Raw genomic sequence first — 23,613 nt, forward strand, 5'->3', positions numbered from 1 at the left:
AGAACCCTGACTAATACACTATGTGACAGGCCAGAGCCATTCTGTCGCACAACTCCAGGGGGTGCCATTCAGCCTGAGCCCTGAATACTTTGCACATGTCCTCTCACAGAACCTTCATGACAGCTCTCTAGTGGAACCACTCTTTTTATTCCCATTTTAAAGATGAGGAAATTAAGGGTTCAGAGATTCTGACAGCCTGTCTCACAAACCCAGGGGCTTAAGCACTCAGTGTGGCTGAGACCTGAAGCAGCTGTGTCCAGGGCATTCAGTTAATTAGAGGGCAGTGCCAAGACTAGAACCCATTCCTTCTCACTCCCGACCCACTGACCTTCCACACCAGAGAGCTTCTTCACAGACAGAAAAAAAAAAATTTAGAACTTTGTTTCACATGAGCAAGCAGAGGGAGAGAAAAGAGTCCCTTGAGGAGCAGTTCCTGTGATTGCTCAACTACGTTCTGGACTAGACACCAACAATTAAGAGCCCCAGGCCTTGTGAAGTTAAGATGAACTCAGTTTTCACTTAATTTTTTTAGATTTTGCTCTGATCCATTTGTCTTTGGAGTTCGACTTTTAATATGACTGAGCAGTGCTTAGAAATGGAACTTCTGTGGCCTTTCCACTGGAGCAGCCATCCCCATTCCATCAAGGAAAGGTCAGGAAAGGGGTGCTGGGCTCATTTGCATTCCCCCGACCTCAAACTTGGACCTGAAATAAAAAGTCTTTGTCCAAGAAAAGAGCCAAGCTCTTCACTCAGCAGCTGTCTGGTGCAGAGACCTGCAGCTTTCAGGAAGCCCTGTGTTGTCCGAAGTCAAGTTTGTTTTCCATCTGCCCCCAGGTATTAGTCCACTTAGGAAATAAAGTGTTAAAAGCAATTGCTTGACCAGTTTGGGCTAACCCAGGCTTTGGCAAATCCTTGCTTCTTGTGCAATTTACAAAATGTTTTCTTTGTAGTTGTCCTTGAAGCCCAAGTGGGACTAATGGCTTTAACTACCAGCCTGCACGTTTCAAAGTGATTTCCACATCAGGGAGCCATTGTCAGCTTCCCCAAACATTTAGTTGGTATAGGATGTGAGCAATTGTCAAAGGCCACACTTCTGTTCCGAGTCCCAATCCATTGGCTCAGGTAGAAGCTGGTTTTCAGCAAGGATTTCTATTTCTGCCTCCTTGTGTGCGCTCAGTCTGCATGGCTCCATTTTCCTGTGGAATAAAAGGTTTCCTTGGTAATGAAAAAGCATTATAATAATCCCCATCACCCAAAAAGGGGTGTTGGCTTGGCAGCCACAGACCAAAGGGCTCGGTGTTGGCATAAACTCACTAAGAACAGCATCACAGTCTTTGCAAGTGTGAGATGGTGAAGAGTACAGTTTCTAAAATCTGGACAAGTTGCTTATTTCTTTGAACTCATTTTCCTTATTTGTAAATCAGCGTAATAATGACATCAACCTCAGAAGACAATTCAAGGATTAAATGACATAATGAGCATCACTTCTAGAGTAGTGACGGCCCACAATAAAGGAAGGGAATGACATCCTCCTCCTGCCTTCCTGCCTCCACCATCACCCCCCTCTCATCATCAATGTCTTCCACTGAGAGTATTTCTTTTTTTTTTGGAAATGATACAAAACCCAGAAATTATAAAGAAGAAAAATTACCAATTTAACCACATAAAAGTAAAAATTTTAGATATGAAAAAAAATACGCAAACCCATAAACAAAGCCTACAGATAAATTACAAACTGAGAGGAAAATATTGGCCAGATGAAGCATTATTCTCATTTACAAACATGATGAGCAAAACTGTTTTAAAGAAAGTGCTTATTGCAGAAAAATGAAGAACAAACTAAAGAACAGAGACAGAATGAGTATAAAAGGAAAATGATAAAAGGTGTTTAAAAGATGCAAACAGGCAGTTATTTTAAGAAAAGATTTTAGATGCAAGCAAATGCAAACTGCCCAATTTAGTTAATAAACCAACAGAATATAAAACATCAATGAGAATCTTTTCATCTATCAACTGAGGAAAAATTAATAATACTCAGAATTTGCCCAAGTGTTCTCTACTTCAGCACTGCTTTTCAGCAGAATTTTTTTAAATTATATATTTACTTATCTTTCTACACCAGGTCTTAGTTGCAGGCATGCAGGATGTAGTTCCCTGACCAGGGATTGAACCTGGGTCCCCCACATTGGGAGTGCAGAATCTTAATCCCTGGACCACCAGGGAAGTAACTTAGCAGTGTTAATGCAGTATAAATAGCTGAAGCTTCTGAAGGATAACTTAGTAAGTCTCGAAAGTAGGACCGTACCTTCATTATTAACCTATAGTTAATAGTTTCACATTTGAAAATTCCTGAGAGAGTAGGTCATCCTCTGGTGATGGATGTTAGCTAAACATTGTGATCATTTCACAATATATACAAATGTTGAATCATTATGTCCTACATTTGAAACAAATAGAATATGTCAATTTTACCTCAATTTAGAAAAAGAATACTTTCCTAAAGGTATACCTCCTGGACTAATACATGTGTAATACAGCATTATATAGCAGACGTCTTGGAAGCCACCTAAATGTCCAATAATAATAGAATAGTTAAATGAATTATGGTAAATCTATACAATAATGATATATAGTTACTCTTTGTCTATCTATTTACCTTCCATCCATTTGTCTATCACCTATTGCTGCATAACAAATCATCCCAAAACTTAATACACATCTGTTTGATATCACAGCAGCATCTGAGGATCAGGAATGCAGGTGTGGTTATTAGCTGGCCCGAGACCTTCAGGGCCTCTTACAGGCTACAGTCAGGGATGCTGTAGTCATCTCTAGGCTGACTGGGGAGGGATCTGCTTCCAGGCTCCCTCCCATGGTTGTTTTCAGGATTCAGTCCTTTGCAGGCTGTTGGCCTGCCCTCAGTCCCTTGTCCAGTGACGTCTCCCTAGGGCAGCAGATGACGTCGTAACTTGCTTTAGTAGAGTGAACAAACAGAAAGAGCCAGAAAGAGAATGCCAGTAAGAAGGAAGTCCCAGGGCTCTTATCACCTAATCTCAGAGGTGACTTTCCCATCCCTTTTGCTATATTCTGTTCATTTGAAGCAAGTTGTTAGCTAATTTCAAACATGATTTTCCACTCCTAAATTCTTCAGTATTTGTCTATGTAAAGTGAGACCATTCTTCTCCTTAAATGCAGTGGCTTATTACATCTGAAATAATTCAAAGAATTCCCTGTTATTACCTAAGATCCTGTCTGGATCTGAAAATGTTTCCAGTTGTTTCAAAACTGTCACCTTACAGATGGTTTACAGATCAACTAAGATCCATATAGTGGATTTTGCTAATAATAATAATAATAATAATTAATCTGATTATGCTGTCTTTTAACTGTCTTTTCATCTGAACCATTCACCCTCCCTTTTTTTTTTTTTTCTCACCTTCCCTGTTTTCATGCCATTGATTCATTGAAAAGAAAGGAGATCAGTCCTCTTACCCCTGGGTTTGTCTGAGTGCTTTCCGATGACTTCTTTGGCAAAGATTTGTTCCTCTATCTCCTGTCATTCCTATAAGCTACACATTGGATCTAAATACCTATATTCAGGGAGGCTATTCCATAAGTGATGCTGTATGCTCCATATTCTATTTTATTAGTAAGTACATAATGGCTTTTGCCACGGCTAGTGATTTCATAATTGATCAGAGTTGTCTTTTTTTAATTATTATTGGAGTCTAGTTGATTTACAGTGTCGTATTAATTTCAAGTATATAACCAAGTGGATTAGTTATCCATATATCCACTTGTCTTTTGAGATTCTTTTCCAGTATAGGTCATTACAGAGTGTTGAGTAGAGTTCCTCGTGCTGTACAGTAGGTGCTTATTAGTTACCTATTTTATGTATAGTCCTGTGTATATGTCAGTCACAGTCTCCCAATTTATACCTCGCTCACTTACTCTCTGGTAACCATAAATTTGTTTTCTGTATCTGTGACTCTGCTCCTGTTTTGTAAATAAGTTCACTTGTACCCTTTTATTAAGAATGGTCTTTTAAAAATGTTCACATCACTCCTCTGCTTAACTCCTATCACATTTAGAATGAAATCCCAGGTCCTTACTGTAATCTGGCTCAGGGCTAATTCTTTCCCCATTGGTCCTTGCACCTTACTCACGATGAGTTATTGTCCCTCAAACTTGCCAAACTGTTTCTCAGTTTGGACCTTTGCAGTTACTGCTTGAACACTCTTCCCCTAGAACTTTTACCTGGCTGGTTATTTCTCACCCCTCCCAACAGCCCTCCTTCCCAAACTACTCTCTAAGCTATAACCCTAGTTTGTTCTCTTTTGGCATTTGCCCCAACCTGAAACGATGTCATCTTTTTTAGCTTGTAGATTTCTTTATGAGGTTTTATCTGATTTCCCTTACTGGAATGTACACTCCGTGAAATCACAGACCTTGTCTGCTCACCACTGCCCCCAAAAAACTTGAAACAGTGTCTCACACTTAGTAGATGGTCAATAAATATTTGTTAAGCAGATAAATGAACCTTATCAAGGTAATTTATGTTAAGAAACAGCATCTGAGACACCTACCTGATGAGAATAAATACAGCACTGTGTGTACTTCTGGGTATCTGGGGGGTTGTGTGTTTTGTTTTGTTTTTTTCATCGTGCTTCTGTTTTTGGAGGGGGTCTATGATGCTTCCCTACCACAGATCATGGCTCTTCAAACTGTGTCCCATGGACCAGCAGCATTGACATCACCTGGGAGCTTGTTTGAAATGCAGAATCTTGGGCCGAAGCCCAGACCTACGGAATCAGAAGCTACATTTAACAAGATAACCCAGGTGACATTTAAAATTTGAGATGCCCTGGTCTAAAGCCCTGGTCTCTTCTATTTTCTTCCTTCTGTTTCATCTTGTTCTCCAGTTCTACCCAGCCACCCCCATTGGTAATCCCTAATGGCCCATCCCCGGAAGCAGTTTCCAGTGTCTCCCGAAATATTTACCCAAAGGCTTATCTCTCCAGGCTCCTTCCCTCTGGATTTCATTCTGTTTATAAATATTGAAGCTGAAATGTAAACCACTTTGAAACTCTTCTGCAGAAGGCCTGCATGTCCTGGTAAGTCTTTACATTTGCAGGTATCTATTGACATATCTTAAGCAAACACTTTTAAATGTTTCCACAGGCATCCTGAGTTTAGCATTTCCTTTCATCCTGCCTGGTAGCAGATTGAGGCTAGGGTTTATTTTCAAAGCTTTAGGAGTTCATAATATTTCTTAAACCTGGGTTAAGGGCACACACCACCACACCATGGCATTGGGATGTCGTCTCATGCAGCCTGGTAGCAAAGCCTGGGCTCTTAACCTCTGTGACAGCAATGGGTGCAAAAGTTGCTTTATGGAAGTGCCATTTTTTTTTTGTCCATTCACTTACGTATTCACTCGTTTGAAAGGCATGAGAGGGTATTGGCATGGCATAGAGATGTGGATGTCAGACCATCACTAGAGGAGCTGAAATAAGTACAAAAGTAACCTTATAAGATTGAGTCATGTAAGTGGCATCAGGTACTCATTGAGTTCAATGGAAGACTTCATGGAGGAGACAGCAAGTAGAGATGCCTTTGAAGAGCAGAGGCCCCAGGAAGTCATGGTCCTAGGACTGTCACTGAACACTTCCATTTGACTTTATTCAGAATCTTGGCCATCTTTCATACTGTCACTGGACTTTAGTCTCTCAGAATGTATTAAGAACCTGAGAATCATATAGGATCTAGGGGCAAAGAGGATTAACCTCCACTCACTCAGTAACCTTTTCCTGAGCATTTACTGTGTGCTTGATACAGCCCTAAGGACTGAGAATACAGCAGTGAATTAACATGCAAATTACCATTCTTGTGGAGTTTATATTCTAATGAAGGGTTAAATGAGACAATGACTGAGGTTCTCTATGGTTTGGGGATACAGAGAAGACTTCGGCAGTATTGGATTGGCCACTAAGTTCATTTGGGTTTTACCATTACATCTTATGGAAAAACCCAAATGAACTTGTTGGGCAACACAATGTATTTTGGTTTAGAAATTAATGGTTGCTTTGTTAAAGTCACATGTTGAAAAAAGCAAATGTTTAAGCTCAGCTTATATATCTACATCTAAAAAAAAAAAGAGCCATCATTTTTTTTTTTTTAACTTTTATTTTTGTATTGGGGTATAGCTGATTAACAGACAATGTTGTGATAGTTTCAGGTGAACAGTGAAGGGACTCAGCCATGCATGTACATGTGTTTCTTCTCCCCCAAATCCTACTCCCATCCAGGCTGCCACATAACAATGAGCAGAATTCCATGTGCCATACAGTAGGTCCTTGTTGGTTATCCATTTAAACATAGCAGTGTGTACATGCCTAGCCCAAATTCCCTAACTCTCCCTTCCTCCCATCACTTTACCTGGCAACCATAAGTTCGTTCTCAAAGTCTGTGAGTCAGTTTCTGTTTTTTAAGTAAGTTCATTTGTATCATTTCTGTTTAGATTCCACAGGTAAGGGATCTCATACAGAATTTCTCCTCCTCTGTGTGACTTCACTCAGTATGACACTCTTTAGTTCCTTCCATGTTGCTGCAAATGGCATTATTGTTTTAATGAGCTGTCACTTTTGAGGGCATTTGAAAAATGTTTGATTGCATTTGAAAATTTAATTAAGCTATGTTGATAAATTCTGTGTTCAGTTTAATTTTTTAGTAGCACATATGTGTCCTTGACACATCCTCTTAGGTCCTTAAGTCATTTTTATAAATCTGTTAAATTAAACTAATAGGATGATCTTTAAATTGTCTTAAATGTTCTAACACTTTATATAATTTTAGTAAGATTTTTAAATTAAAATCCTGTCATGATCAGTTATAACTCAATTACATAGTTTAAATGGGTATTACTGTGCTGATCTGTTCAATCTAATAGATAAAATAAGCACATTAAGCACATAAAATAAACATTTTACTATTAAAATATTCAGTAGGTAAATATTAATGCTATGGATTTGATTCTCTTAAACATTTTTACAAATAATCAAGAATTACTAAGGGTTGAAATACACTTAACCTTTAAGGAAATAGTGACATCAACCTCTTCTGTTCGGGAGGTTGCCTTCAGGTTCATCGAGTTTAACAACCATGATACAGCCAGATCTTTGAGGTGTCACCTGCCACCTGAACCCCTTTTCCAGAATTGCCTAAGGGAAAAGTCCATGACTTCACCTATATCCCTAAAATTCACGTGTTCAGTTCAGTTCAGTTCAGTTGCTCAGTTGTGTCCAACTCTTTGCGACCCCATAAACCGCAGCACGCCAGGCCTCCCTGTCCATCAGCAACTCCCAGAGTACACCCAAACCCATGTCCATTGAGTCGGTGATGCCATCCAACCATTTCATCCTCTGTCATCCCCTTCTCCTCCTGCCCTCAATCTTTCCCAGCATCAGGGTCTTTTCCAATGAGTCAGCTCTTCGCATCAGGTGCCCAAAGTATTGGAGTTTCAGCTTCAACATCAGTCCCTCCAATGAACACCCAGGACTGATCTCCTTTAGGATGTACTAGCTGGATCTCCTTGCAGTCCAAGGGACTCTCAAGAGTCTTCCCCAACACCACAGTTCAAAAGCATCAATTCTTCAGCACTCAGCTTTCTTCACTGTCCAACTCTCACATCCATACATGACTACTGGAAAAACCATAGCCTTGACTACACAGACCTTTGTTGACAAAGTAATGTCTCTGCTTTTTAATATGCTGTCTAGGTTGGTCATAACTTTCCTTCCAAGGAGTAAGCGTCTTTTAATTTCATGGCTGCAATCACCATCTGAAGTGATTTTGGAGCCCAGAAAAATAAAGTCAGCCACTGTTGCCACTGTTTCCCCATCAATTTGCCATGAAGTGATGGGACTGGATGCTATGATCTTAGTTTTCTGAATGTTGAGCTTTAAGCTAACTTTTTCACTCTCCTCTTTCACTTTCATCAAGAGGCTCTTTAGTTCTTCTTCACCTTCTGCCATAAGGGTGGTGTCATCTGCATATCTGAGGTTATTGATATTTCTCCCAGCCTTCTTGATTCCAGCTTGTGCTTCCTCCACCCCAGCATTTCTCATGATGTACTCTGCATATAAGTTAAATAAGCAAGGTGACAATATACAGCCTTGACGTACTCCTTTACGTATTTGGAACCAGTCTGTTGTTCCATGTGCAGTTCTACCTGTTGCTTCTACAGGTTTCTCGAGAGACAGGTCAGGTGGTCTGGTACTCCCATCTCTTTCAGAATTTTCCACATTTTATTGTGATCCACACAGTCAAAGGCTTTGGCATAGTCAATAAAGCAGAAATAGATGTTTTTCTGGAACTCTCTTGCTTTTTCCGTGATCCAGCGGATGTTGGCAATTTGATCTCTGGTTCCTCTGCCTTTTCTAAAACCAGCTTGAACATCTGAAATTTCACAGTTCACGTATTGCTGAAGCCTCGCTTGGAGAATTTTGAGCATTACTTTACTAGCGTGTGAGATGAGTGCAATTGTGTGCTAGTTTGAGCATTCTTAGGCATTGCATTTCTTTGGGATTGGAATGAAAACTGACCTTTTCCAGTCCTGTGGCCACTGCTGAGTTTTCCAAATTTGCTGACATATTGAATGCAACACTTTCTTAGCATCATCTTTCAGGATTTGAAATAGTTCAACTGGAATTCCATCACCTCCACTAGCTTTGTTCATAGTGATGAACACTATGGCCCTAAGTGGGCCCTAAGGCCCACTTGATTTCACATTCCAGGATGTCTGGCTCTAGGTGAGTGATCACACCATCATGATTATCTGGGTCGTGAAGATCTTTTTTGTACAGTTCTTCTGTGTATTCTTGCCATGTCTTCTTGATATCTTCTGCTTCTGCTAGGTCCATACCATTTCTGTCTTTATTGAGTCCATCTTTGCATGAAATGTTCCCTTTGTATCTCTGATTTTCTTGACAAGATCTCTAGTCTTTCTCATTCTATTGTTTTCCTCTATTTCTTTGCATTGATTGCTGAGGAAGGCTTTCTTATCTGTCCTGGCTCTTCTTTGGAACTCTGCATTCAGATGGGTATATCTTTCCTTTTCTCCTTTGCTTTTCACTTCTCTTCTTTTCACAGCTATTTGTAAGGCCTCATCTGACAGCCATTTTGCTTTTTTGCATTTCTTTTTCTTGGGGAAAAGGCAACTGGGTATCTTGGAATGCCACCTCTGAGCTGAGTGATCCAGGGTACGTTGCTTCCAATGTCTGCGCCCCAGTTTCCCCATCACTAAGATGAATATTTATTCCAGGTGATCTTTGAAGTCTCTTCTGGCTCTGAAATGTTTTAACTGTAAGGCTAAGTATTTAGTGGTAATTATATTTGCTAGAATGTGTGTTCCATATAGCTAGGCTTAGTTTACAGTTTTTATTAGATGAATGAGGTTAATAAGAATGGGTAATTAAAGAAAGATTGAGTTCCCAGAAGGCATTCTGCTATGAATTTAATTATGAAACGTATTAATTGCATCACTCTCAGCCTTGAAAGTTGTGCAGTTGCTGGATGCACAAAGTAAGGGGCAGTTTTGCCTCAAGCTGACCTCAGCTCTAGTATCAGAGATGTGGAAACAGTCACTTTCTAGCTATGGAAAGAAAGAGAATAGCAACAGCTGGGCAGTTGGTATAATCAGTCTCTTTGCAGTTGGAATAATCAGTCTCTTCCCTTGTCTTTGGCAGATTAAGGTGCCTACAACAGACAAGAAATATACATTATAAAATATAGCTCTTCTAGTATCACCTATGGTGTGCTCTAACTACGCAGCGGCCGCTAGACTGTGTGACATCTTCATTGAAAATTAGCAAAAGATATCCCTTTTCAGAGATCACAGCTCCACAAACAAACAGCTTGTTGAATACATGTTTCTGACCAGGGTATGGCTTAGCAAGTGGAGCTTGGGATGAGCTGCAGTCTCTACCGGCCTCCTTGGCTAAGTGTTTGTGCCGTGCACATACTGCCCCACAGAACAAGGCAGCCAGCCCTTCCTGGCTCAATCACTTAGTTTCTTTCTACTACTCTCAGGAAGTGGCCTGTCTTTATTTTTTTAAATCCCACTACTGTTACATTTGAGGTTACAGTAAAAGGGTCTAGAGCACTTGAGTATCTTAGGGTAGGAGGGAGAATGGCATTTTTGAGAAACGGAGAGAAAAAAACCATTGTGGTTGAAATTAGCAAACAAAGGAGATGAAGTTAGGAAACAAGGGTCTAGAGAGGGACAGGGGTCATTCTGTAATCTCTAGGCCATTTGTTCCAAAAACAGTGAAACTCTGACTGGTTTAACTATTGAAGAATTTGAACAGATCAAATTGGTTCCTTTGCAGAAGGTGAATTAGAGGAAGCCTTAATCAGAGGTTTGGACCTCTGGTACCAAGAGTTGCTGGTAGCTTGGACGAGGGTAATGATGGAGAAGGGTGGATGACTCTTAGAGATATTTGTCAAGTAAAATTGCATGGAAATGATGATGAATGGTCTTGGGGTATCAGGAATGACTCCAAAGGTAAGAATACCTAACACAGCATGTCCTTGTCCCAGGCACTGTTCTCAGTGCTCTATGAACATTAGCTCATTTAATCTATGAAGGAGGGACTGTTGGTTTCTTCACTTTTTAGAAGAGGAACTGGGGCACAGAAAGATGGAATAACTTGCCCCACATTCCACAACAGAGTTGAGATTTGAGCCCACAGAGGCTGAGGTTTAAATCCTTCCTCTAAACCAGTAGCTCTTAATCAGGACAGTTTTGCCCCAGGGGACACTGAACAGTATCCAGAGGCATTTTTGGTCATCACACCTCAAGGATAGACGGTTATCTCATGGAGAGAGGCCAGGGATGTTGCTCAAAGCCCTGTCATCACAGGATAGCAATTATCTAGCCCTTCATCCCTAGTAACACCAAGGCTGAGAGCTCCTGCTCTCACCACTGTGTCACAGCACCCCCCGAGGACACTGCCTGGGCTTCTGTCTTAGCCGATTCACCAAGAACCTGGAAGAGCAACTTGAAAGGGTCTGTGAGTTGTTTTCTGGACATATCCAGCCCAAGCCCTTGAAGACACCTCAGAGGAGATGGCAAGTCGAGCCCACCAGTCGTGTGCTTGCCAGGCTCTGACATCTGCAGGAGGAGCCTGGCATTGCTTAGAGCAGGCTTCTATTCATGGATACTGGAGACCCCCAAGTACCTTACATATATCATCTTGTATCTGTTTGTTTATGTCCCCACCCTTCTCCAGAAAGATGTAAAGCTACTTACAAGGATAAAGAATAAAGTACAGGCCATAAAAGATAGAAGTTGGTCATTGACATGAGGGTGGAGACATAGGTTGGAGCCAGAAAGGAGACAAAAATGGACCCTGTCCATATGCCTGGCTGCTGCAGGACTGTTAATGGGGGTCCACTGGACTCCTTTCTCTATCTCCCTGCCCTCCTTGTCCCATCTCCACCAGATGGATCCCAAGTCTCATCTTGTGGACTCTCTGTAGCTGAGAAGAAGCCTGGGTATGCGTACTGTCTTTTAAGTTTCTGGTACATAGTAAGTGAAGTCGCTTAGTTGTGTCCGACTCTTTGCGACCCCATGGATTGTAGTCTGCCAGGCCCCTCCGTCCATGGGATTTTCCAGGCAAGAGTACTGGAGTGGGTTGCCATTTCCTTCTCCAGGGGATCTTCCCGATCCAGGGATTGAACCCAGGTCTCCCTGGGAGATGCTTAGGAGAGTGGTAAATATTTGCTCAGAGAATCTCTGGGGACACACTTCTGAACAAAACACAAACCCTCTCCTCACTGGGCTGCCTTTCTAATGGCAGAGATCAAGCAACAAGGCAGGTATTTGGTGCAAGGATTCTTGGTTTGGGTTTTTGTTACCAGATAAGTTAATATAGTAGTTTCAAGATGGCATCCATGCTATACAGAAAGAAACAAAAAAGAAGTCAAGAAAGAACGATAGTAGTTTCTCTGAGGAGATGACACAAAAGCTGCAGCCTGAAGAAAGAGCCAGCCTGCACAGAGTGAGGCGGGGGCATTCCAGGGTGCTGAGGGAGCAGTCGGGGTGAATACCTCTGCGTGGGAAAGAGCCGTGGCCTTTGAGAGACACACAGGAGGCCAGGGGGTCTGAAGCATGATGAGGGAAGGAGGCTGCGAGAAGAGAGGGTAGGAAAATGGGCCAGGCCATGAGGGGCAGAGGAAGGAGTACAGGTTTTATTCTAAGGGCAGTAGGGAGCTCTGGAAGGATTGTATGGTAAAGATCAATGGCTATTTCCAAGCGTCTGTCTCCCCATCATCTTCCTCATTAATAAAACCCACAGCATTGAAAATTGGGTTCATGGCTGCCTGGAATAGAGAAGACTTACCCCAGCCTCTTCCATGGTCAGGTGACTTAAACTCTAGCCCCTGGAATGTCAGCTAAGGTGGTGTTTGCAACTTCTTACTCTTCCTCTCCCTTTTTTTTTTTTTTTTTTTGGTAATTAATTTTCTGTTTCTTTATTTAAAAAAAAATATTGCAATATAGTTGATTTACAATGTTGCATAAATTTCTGCTGTACAGCACAGTGAATCAGTTATACTTCTATCTACTCATTTTTAGATTCTTTTCCCATATAGGCCATTACAGAGTATTGACACAAGTTCCCTGTGCAATACAATATATTTTTTTGTTTATAGTAGTGCATATATGTCAATCCCAATCTCCCAGTTTATCCTTCTCTAATACACCTGCTTCTCCTGCTGGTAACCATAAGTTTATTTTCTACATCTGTGACTCTGTTTCTGTTTTGTAAATAAATTCATTTGTACCATTTTTTTTTAGATTCCACATATAATCAATATTATATATTTTGTCTGACTTATTTCACTCAATATGACAGTCTCTAGGTCCATCCGTGTTGCTGCAAATGGCATTATTTTGCTCTTTTTTATGGTTGAGAAATGTTCCATTGTATATAACTTTACCACATCTTCTTCATCCTTTCCTCTGTCATTGCGCACTTACGTTGCTTCCACATCGTGGCTGTTGTAAATAGTGCTGCTATGAACATTGAGGTAAATGTTATCATTTCAAATTACAGTTTTCTCCAGGAAAAAATATGTCCAGGACTGGGATTGTAGGGTCATGATAGGTCTGTTTTAAGTTTTTTCAGGAACCTCCATACTGTTCTCCACAATGTTGGTACAAGATTACTTTCTCACCAGCAGTGTAGGAAAGTTCTTTTTTTCTCCACACCCTCTGCAGCATGCATTGTTCATAGATTTTTTTGGTCTGCAACTTCTGAGAAGTATCTTTGAAAGGAGGGCATGCCCCCCCACCCCTTGCTGCTCTGTGGAATGTAGATTCCATGGCTAGAGCCCTCACACAAGCTTGGACTTTGAAGTGAATTTAGAAATAGAAGCCAGGGATGATGATGCTACCAGCCACATTGGGGCTGGATCCTGACCACTGAGCTGCCATGCCAGCCTTGGGCAGCCTGATACCAGATGCTTCTGTGTGAGAGAGATAAATGTTTGTTTTACTTCAGACACTGTTAATGTGAGTTATCTGTCACAGTGGAACCTAATCCCAGCTGAGTGAGGAAATAGGACAGAAGGACATGGTTCTGTTTATCACATAAGCATCTCCCTTAGGCTGTTGTGCAGAGAATGGATTAAAAGGCAAGAACTTGGAAGCAGGGAAGTGGGGTGAAGGCTGCTGCAGGTGTCTAGGTGAATGAATGAATGTGTCAATGAATGAATGAATCAGTTCACAGGGAGGTCTGCTTTCTCACCTCTGACAACCTGCTCTTCTTTGCCTTTCTGTTCCGTTAGCAGCTGAGCCTTCCTCACAGGCTGTGTTAGCCTGCTCAGGCTGCTATAACAGATTATCCCAGACTGGACAGTTAAGACCACAGACATTTGTTTCTCACAGTTCTGGAGGATGAGAGTCCAAGGTCAAGGTGCAGGCAGATCCAGTCTTAGGGAGGGCCCTCTTTCTGGCTTGCAAGTCCCTTTCTGGTCCCTTTCTGCTTGTGTCCTCATACGATGAAGGGAGTGATTCTCTTTCTTCTCTTTAAAAGAGTATTAATTCCATCAGTGTGCAGGGAAGGGGAGAGTCCACCCTCATGAACTCAGCAAAATCTAATCACCTCTCAAGGCCCCACCTTCCAATGCTCTCACACTGGGGGTTAAGGCTTTAATGAAGGGATTGTGTGGGGCAGGGGTTAAGTGGAAAAGCCTACAGTTCTCCTCCTGTCTCTCTCTCCTTCACTTTCTTTTTTCTTTATTTATTTATGTTTGACTGCACCAGGTCTCGGAGAAGGCAATGGCACCCCACTCCAGTACTCTTGCCTGGAAAATCCCATGGATGGAGGAGCCTGGTAGGCTACAGTCCATGGGGTCGCTAAGAGTCGGAGACGACTGAGTGACTTCACTTTCACTTTTCCCTTTCATGCACTGGAGAAGGAAATGGCAACCCACTCCAGTATTCTTGCCTGGAGAATCCCAGGGACAGCGGAGACTGGTGGGCTGCCGTCTATGGGGTCGCACAGAGTCGGACACGACTGAAGCGACTTAGCAGCAGCAGCAGCAGCAGCACCAGGTCTTAGTTGCTGCACATGGAGTCTTTATTTGTGGCATGTGAACTCTCAGTTGTGGCATATTCCCCAACCAGGGATCGAGCCCAGTCCTCCTGTATTGGGAACGTGGCATCTTAGCCACTGGACCACCAGAGAAGTCCCTCTCCTTTACTTTCACACAAGACATTTCACTTCTGATACTCTGGTCACCAAAGCAAGCAATTCTAAGATACCAACCGGGTGTCCTACAACGTAAGTCAATTCTGATGCCACCTACTTGGAGATAGCATCAAATCCCACAGGTAAAGAGCTCAGTCTCAGAAGAATGCCCTCCACTTCAGATGCCAATTGCAGTTTCACACTACATACAACTTCTACCCAATTTAGCTGCAAACTGGAGGTTCCCACAAGCCCCCTTCTTAAGTTTGATTAATTTGCTAGATCAGCTCGTCAAACTCAGGGAAACACTTCCTTACGTCTGCCAGTTTTATGAAAGAATATGATGAACAGCCAGATGGAGGGCTACATAGGGTGAAGTCTGGGACGATCCTCAGCACAGGGGCTTCTGGTTCCCGTGGATCTGGGGTGCATCACACTCCTGACTTGGAGGTGTGTTCACTAGCCTGGAGGCTTTCTGAACCCCGCACACCTTGGACATAATATTGGAGGCTTTCTCTTGTAGGTATGATTGGTCATTAACTCCATTTTTAACCTTTCTCAAGAGAATCGTAGATGAGGGGACCCGGGACTGAAAATTCCAAACTTCTCATCATGACTTGGACTTTGTGGAGCCAGCCCCCATCCAGGAACCAGCCCCACTCAGACTGGGTTCATTACATCATTAGAACAAAAGACACTCCTATCACCCAGGAAATTACAAGGGTTTCCCTGTGTCAGGAACTGGAGCCAAAGACCAAATATTAGAACAAAAGATGCCCTTCGTGTGTTTATCTCTTAGGAAGTTACAAGGACTTCAAGAGCTCTGTGGCAGGAACTGGGGGAAGAGACCAGTGTATGTTTTCTGTTATCTCACCGGGAGACACAAACATTTAATTCATAACACAGGCTGATTGAACTTCCCTCCTAGACAGAGGAAAGAGACCAGAAATATCCCAGCACCTGACTGATGAATTTACCTCCTTCTCCAAAAGAAAAAGTCCCCTCAAATAAGGGAAGGAAGGAGAAAAGGCATGCCTTTTCGTGTTAACCCTGGAAGGGTGCTTCAAGATCACTAAATTCCCACTTCACAGATGGGAAAACTGATGCCCAGAGAGGGGAAGGGACTTGCCTGTGGCCACACAGCATTTCAGTGAAACAGAAGATATAAAATATAGAGGCTGGAAGAGGGTATAAAAACCACATAGCCCCACCTTTTCATTCCCCTCATTTAGAAAAGGACGGGCCAGGGCTCAGAGAGGGGGGAGATTAGTGACAGCCAGGATTAGAACTCAGAACAGGGATCCAGTGATGGTATAAGACCAGGCCCTGCATTTGGAATTGAATGCCTTCCTGTTGTGTCTTGAAATTCTTGATAATTTTGATGTCTAAATTTGTGTTTGTAAGCTGAGTCTGATGGAACGATGGAGCTTGTACTAGGGGTTGGGAAGCTGAAATCGTGTGAAGTCCTGCCTCCCACCGCATCCCCAGGTGGGTTCTCAGCACACCTTCCCTGGTGTCCCAGGACTGACCTATTCGGCCCCTCGCTGCTGCTCTCCCAGCCCCATCCCCCTGCCATCACCATCAGGGAGTGGGGCATAGGGGAGGGCTGCCGCGCACACCCCAGAGCATCTACGGGGTTGGCGTGACCACAGCCATCCCCGCCCTGGGCTGGCAGCCACGGGGCTTTCAGTGGGAAACCCGGGGGGAGTGAGTTGCAGCTGACCCCAGTTCAGGTGCCTTGTGCACCCTGGTGTCACCTATCCATCCCTGGGAAGGCCTCAGGGAAAGGAGGGTGCCTGACTCCTACCCGGCTTCTCCAGGCCTTTGGCAGCTAATGGGCGATGCACGCACATGTCAGGCTGCAGGGCGGTCTGGGTACCTGTGACAGTGTGCACTCTCCCCATGCCCACAGGATTAAATAACAAGCCAAAAAGGGCTGTCCCCCAGAGAGACTGTCAAAGAGGGGAAAAAGCTGTCTATGTTAGTACCTGCTGTTTGACCGAGGGGCCTTGCATTTCCAGTTTGCATTGGGACCTCATGTTGGGTAGCCAGTCCTTTTCATGTTTCCTTTTCTGTTTTCTTTTTTGGGGGGATAGGGGCAGGTAGCCAGTCCTGACAGGACTTAAGACCGCCTACTCCATCAGCCTCCAGCTCTGACTGGGCCGTGCTAGCTTTCTTAACGGTCAGACTACTGTGTGCTCAGCGCCCTGAGCCCCCTTTTTCTGTATCACCTGTTTTGAAGCCTCGCTGGACCCCAGTGAAGTGAGTACTGTTACTGTGTGGGCATGGATGTGTGTTAAGTCGTTTCAGTTGTGTCCAATTTTTTGCAACCCTGTGGACTGTAGCCCACTTATTAGATTCACTTTATAGGTGAGGAAGGGAGGCATGGTTAGGCTGTGTCAAGCCAGGCTCCCTACCCACACAGCTTGTCCACTTGTCCTGGCCTGGCCTCTGGGCAGTTGCAGGTGGGGGAAGGAAGGCACCGCATCCAGGAGCTGCCCTCGCTGCCCCTCCTTCTCCCTGTGGAGGCCTGTGTGCCCCTCCTCTCCCTCTGCTCCCCTGCTCAGCACCTCGGCCTCAGCCTCCATGGGAGGAGACCTTGCAACCCAGACCATCATGTAACCAGGCAACCGTTCCAAGACGCTGCTTTCCCTCCCTGCTCCTTCTGCCTTATTCAATATCTGCCAGGCGAGCGCAGCTCCTGGGAGTGTCCAGAAGCATTCATAAGAAAGAAGGCTTGCTGGGGAGGCCTGCGGGGATATCTAATATTCATCTCTCTGCCTCCTGCAACCCAGAGTCCTGAAGCTGCTCGTGGGAGATTCTGGGAGATCTGTGGGAATCCAGATTCAGGGGGCTGGGCTGGTTGGAGAGGGCATGGACACTGGGAAGATGGGGCGGGGGGAGGCTTTGTGTGGTGTTACGCTTGGTCCTCAGATGCTACCTGGATGCCCGTGGCTCCCTAGAGGGGAGGTTCAGATACCCTGTACTCTCAGAAGCAGCTCACACGGTCGGCCTTCTGCACCCATGAGTCCTCCCGTATGTAATCTGATGCCAGGTGAAGGAGGTGACCGGGATTAATGGAGCTCCTATTGTATTTCCTGTGCCAGACAGGCGGGATAGAAACACTAGCAAATTAGACCCAATTCCAGTTTCACAGGTGGGAAAACAAAGGCAGAAAAGCCTGAATCTGGCTGGTGACAGCGTCTGCCCTCCCTGGTGACCATGCTGCTCATATAGGAATAAAGGAATTCAGGAGTCATCTGAGAGCCAGCTCCCTTGTACAGAAAGGAGAACTGACAAACAGGAAGGGAGAGAGTCTCCTCCAGGAACACCCAAATTACTTGGCTCCAGGGTCATGTTGCTGTCACTTGAGCTCAGTTTCAACCTATTCTTGGATTCGGTAACTGTTTAAAACTCCAACCATCCGTCTATTTTCTAAAGTTGACAGCATTATGCCTGTGCTTCTGTGAATATGCATACAGTCCTGTAGTTTAAGGACAGCATAGCATAGTTAAGACTCATTCCTGCCTCTTTAGAGCAGCGAGATTTGGGACAGCTGTTTCATTTTTTTTAGGTCTCAATTTCCTCCTCTGTAAAATAGAGACAACAGTACTTACCTCATGAGATTATTGTGAAGATTAAATGAGATCATTTATGGCACATATTGAATACAATTTTGAATATTATTTAATTGTATCCAACTTGCATCACAGATGTTTTCAAACTCTCAACTAGATAAATAGGGCTTTTATCATATTCTTTATTTCTTTATTGGTATCCCAAATGCCTAGATAGATAATAGATAATAATGCAAAACAAGAGATAATAAATGTTTGCTTACTTAGTGACATTTTGAAAAATCTAGAATTGAAGCCAAGGTAGACTTTGAAAACGACGCCAAAATGGTAGAGAAAGTTGTTGTCCTGTCTTAGTCAAGACTGGACTTGAGCAGACTGTGCATCTCAACTCCTCTTCTTTCCTTGTCCTTCCCCAAATCTCCAGCCTCCTCTCAGGGGAACACTGGACACCTATCATTTACTCTGCACTGTGAATTTGAGATCCAGGTGGTCTCTCTCTTAGGGCTGGTTTCATTCATAGTCCTCTGTGACTATAGAGATTCTGTCATTAGAAAGAGGAGGTGTGCTGCAGTGGGGAGCTTATCACAGAGCCCAGGGCATGAGGCAGAGACTGGCTGGCTGTTGGCTAACCTTGACCACTGGGCTCTATTGCCCCGCTTCCCTTGCAGCTAAATATGGCCACATGATTGAGTTCTGGCCAGTGGCTGGGTGAAGATGGTGTGTACAGCTGCCAGAACTGCCCCATGAAACCCTCAGTCTGTCCCCTTCTCTAGCCATAAGAGAAGAACATCTCCCATCCCCATCAGGACTTTACTGGAGAGAGGAACTTCTATCATGTCAAGTCATTGAGTTTAGGGAGGGAACTGCTTATCTGTTCTAGCATCTAGTGTTGCCGTACCTGGTACAGTCATGAGGCGAGGGTCACAAAAGGGAGCTGAGTGAGCTGTTCCCAGATGTGGTGCCTGTGGGTGAGGGCTGCTGTGCAGGAGGCAGGGCAGGGCTCAGGTCTTGTCTTTTTCATTTCCTACCCAGGGCTTTTTGTCCAAAGGCTCTGGGCAAGCTGTGAAAACATCTTTAAAGTTGAGACAGCCATCACTGCTTGATCATTCTCTTCTGAAGAGATGCTGGGAGAATCAGAGAGTGGGAAAGTAGGGCAAGGGTCCTTTGATTTCAGCCCAGTTTTTTTTATTTTCGCCTCAGCTAAGAGTTTAGAGTTAAAAATTCCCTGAGGGAAGAATTCTTCAAGCTTTGCCATTTCTGGCCCTCTCTTTCTCCCTCCCTCCCTCCCTCCCTCCCTCCCTCCTTCCTTCCTTCCTTTCTTCCCTCTCTTACAGTGAATGTGGAAGCATGCAGCTTGAATTCCCAACTTTGTGACCTCATCAAGTTTCTCTGAGACTTCATTGTCACACGTGTACATTGAAGATGATGCTGTTTGTCTTGCTAGGTCCTTGTGTGGGTTAGAGGTGTAATGTCCAAAGAGCACACAGCAACCCCTCAGGGGAGAACGTGCTCCTGCTTCTGTTCTTATGACTGTGTTTATGCCTCACATTATCGATTCTGTATTTCTGCTCCTTCACTTGGTGACCATTCATTCAGCACTTACTGTATGCCAAGCATGGAAGAAGAACAGAGAGCCCTTGCTCTCATGCAACATGCAGTCTGGCAGAGAGGTAGAGGTCATCTAAGTGAGCAGACACGTAAAATAATTGCAAATTGTAATAAATGCTAGAAAAGAAACAGGTTGCTGAGATAAGAGTGAAAGGTGAGGGGAGGGGAGGCCCACACTGAACAGGGCAGTCAGGGAAGGCCTCTCTGAGAAGGTGACATTTCTGTGGGCCCAAAAGCCTGAGGGACAACCAGACAAGAGAAAAACTAAAGGAGAAGCCCTCTGGGAAGAGACAACAGCTGGTGTGAAGGACTTTAAGTGGTCAAGAGGCAGGCGGGAAGCAGCGTGCCTGGACCAGAGGGCATGAGGGGCCGGGAGATAGGAGGGGCCACCTCCTGCCTGACAAACCATGGTATGGAAGGTGAATTTTTATATATATATACATAAAGCCATTTAGGGCTTCCCCGGTGGCTCAGATGGTAAAGAAACTGCCTGCAATGCAGGAGACTCGGGTTCAGTCCCTGGTGGGAAGATCTCCTGGAGAAGAAAATGGCAACCCACTCCAGTATTCTTGCCTGGAGAATCCCATGGACAGAGGAGCCTGGCAGGCTACAGTCCATGGGGTCACAAAGAGTTGGACATGAGTCAGTGACTAAGCACAAAGCCATTTAAGTGTTTCATAGCCTGAGTCTCATTTTTACAGCGGTAGTTCTTACAGTGTGGCCCCAGACCAGCAGCATCAACATCACCTGGCAACCTGTGAGAAATGGGAATTCTCAGGCCCAGCCTGAGCAGCTCTGAGGGGGACCCAGCTGTCTGTGGTCGAACAAGCCCTTCTGGTGATGCCGATGCTTCTGGTCTCGACAGCAAGCCCAGGGGTTCTCAGTCATGCCTGCATGAAGCATCCAGGCATTTCATGAGCTGTAGATGTTGAGACCCTACCCAGCCTTGAGACTCTGCCTCAGTCCTGGATCAGCACCTGCATGTTAGTAGTTTGGTGTTCCAGCAGTTCTAGTAGCTCCAGGGATCTGGGCTCTACCGGCCTTGGAGACTAGACTGGAGGGAGAGGTGAGAAGAGAGAGAAAAGAAGACCAACTAGGAAGGAGGCTGATGCAGAGGTCCAGGTGAGCAAAGTGGCCACTTAGACTGGAGTGGCAGAAGAGAAGGTGGAGAGGCAGGAACAGATTTTAAATATATTTAGAAGAAAAAAATTAACAGGACTCTCGAGTGGATTGAATATATGGGGTCAGGGTGGTACTTCACGTTCAGCATCAGACTGAAGTTAACTCTAGAGTGGTAGTTAATGACACTTTGCTTGTAGGTGGCCTGCAGCCAGCAGCCCCTGGGAACAGGAGCTGGACAGTGAGCAAAGGAGTATGAAAAGGTGCATCTTCTCTATCTGTCCCACAAGTTAAGGCAGTGAAGATCCAATTGCAGCAAGGTTCAAAAGCTCTGAGTTTCTCCTGAGTGCTAAGAGGGAACATGATGTGAAAGAACCTTCTCCCCTCCTCCCTCCCCTTCTTCCTTTCCCCCTCCCCACCCATCTTCCCCATCCCTGCAACTGCTGCAGTGGAACATCCTTGTTGTAGACTCAAGTTGGTCCAGAGTACTCAGGAAGGACCACTTCCGGAAACACCCGCCTGGATTATGTATATAGATGTGACCAGCAGAGGGCGCACGAGACTCGGAGATGTGCATTGCTGGGAGCGATGCGAATCTTGCTTGCCGTTTCCAAGTCAACTAGGAGAAAGTGATCCATTATGGAAATAATAATCATATCTGTACGTACCAAACGGTCCCTGTAAACCACCAAACACTGTGCTAAGTTCTTTCTATGTACAGTATCACTTAGTCCTCCTAGTTTTATAAGGTGGGTGCTGTAAGCAACCCCCTTTTATGTATGCTTAGAGAACATGAATGACTTGGCCAGAGCCATTCAGCTAGTCACTGGCGAGACTGGGCTTGGTCGTCTAGCCTTTCTGAGTCCAAAGGTGTGTGGTCACTTCTCTGTCAGAAGGGCCAGGAACCCCAGAAGTTCTTTCTTACGCTGCTTTCACTAACACTTGGGGTGGGGGGATGCCCTTGGAAGGTGGCATCGCCTGAAAGAGCAAAGCCATGGCTCTGCAACTCACTTGCTGTGTGATGGTGAGCAAATTACTTCGCCTCTCTGTTCTCAAGTTCTTTCATCTCTAAAATGGGATGAGATGATCTTATATACCCAGAACCTTGTGCAGCCCAGAGGGGGTGCTCAATTAATGGCAGCTTTTCTGCCTAAAATGATTCCATGGGAGGTGGAAAGAGCTCTGAAGGGCCTAGATTAGTGATTGCCGACGGTCCTTCCTGTGATGATGGCCATGCTCTGCGTCTGCACTAGGCAGTGTGGTAGTCTGTAGCCATGTGTGGTTCTTGAACACTTGATACATGGCTAATGTAGGAACTCAATATTAAATTTTGTGTATTAGAAGAAATTTAAATAACCACATGCGACTGGTGACTACCATATTGGGCAGTGGCAGGTCTAAAATGTGTCTGAGATAAAAGTCTATGTGTCCTTGAAAGTCCCTTAGGTACTAAATAAAATAATCCACATCGAACATTTAGAGCCTGGCATCAGGCAAATGTTCAATGAACTGAAATTTGTCCGAAGTCAACATAAAAGATAAGAAAGTCAACCAGCAAAGCCATGTTTTACATTTGACACATTTTGTGGAACTAGGTGCTCAGACTTTCCCAAGGGAAAGCTCTTAGTCAGAATCCAGCACCCGCAGGGGGCTGCCTGGGGCAGGCTGTTATTTTCCTCCACCTTTTCAAGCCAGAATTCTTTGAATATTTCTTCAACACGTATTAAGTGGGGAAGAAGAACAGCTTTTATTTTCATTCATGGAGTGTATGTTGAAAACAAATTCCTTTTATTCGTTCACTAAAGAAATCTTTCCTCCTTTTCTGTGCCCCTCTCTCGCAGTTTTATAAATCAGACAATAACATCTTCACCTTTTCTTTAAGGTTTATGTTTTAAAATTTTTTTATTATTTATTTATTTGACTGTACCGTGTCTCAGTTGCAGCATGCAGGATCTTTACTTGTGACACGTTGGATCTAGTTCCCTGACTAGGGATTGAACCCAGGTCCCCTGCATTAGGAGTACAGAATCTTAACCATTGGACTGCCAGGGAAGTCCCAAGGTTTTTAAAGGTTTAATATGTAAATTAAAAAATGTACCTGGTCCCCAGGAAGCAACACTACATCACATATGTCTCATTTCTAAAATTTCATCTGTTTAAGACTTGTGTTTAAGCAATGGTCAGTTGGGAAATCTGGAAATTCAGTGGCTGGAGATTCCCTCTCATAGTGATGAGTGGCATGCATTTCCTACAGAGATAGGTCTGCCTTGATGGACACTGGTGTGGGTTTCCGCCTTCGGGTAATTTCTGTCCTGAATCTGTTAGGGCCGGTTTGCTTCTAGCCAGCTGTGTAAGGAAACCTGAGTTGATGGGCACCTGATTTCTTCCAGAGATGTGCAGTGTTCCTCAGGGACTGGCACTCTGGGCTGTTGGCCCATCCCCTCGTCTAGCTGTGACCCAGGGTGAGTCAAAGCCCCCGTCATTGGGGCAGCCATGTCTGCTCACAGGACTGGTTGTGCTGCATTCAGCACCTTGCTGGTCCTTGCTTCCTT

The 23,613-nt window shown here is 44.2% G+C and overlaps 1 non-coding gene across 1 annotated transcript; it reads right to left on the bottom strand.

Annotated features, from left to right (window-relative positions):
- Positions 1–23,040: 23,040 nt before the first annotated feature.
- Positions 23,041–23,113, bottom strand: TRNAR-CCU (transfer RNA arginine (anticodon CCU)). Its single transcript has one exon. It is a non-coding gene; the product is annotated as a tRNA-Arg (tRNA).
- Between the last annotated feature and the right edge of the window lie 500 nt (positions 23,114–23,613).

Source organism: Giraffa tippelskirchi, chromosome 9, assembly GCF_054371585.1.
Source record: "Giraffa tippelskirchi isolate mGirTip1 chromosome 9, T2T-mGirTip1v1.2.pri, whole genome shotgun sequence".
NCBI classification, from domain to species: Eukaryota; Metazoa; Chordata; class Mammalia; order Artiodactyla; family Giraffidae; genus Giraffa; species Giraffa tippelskirchi.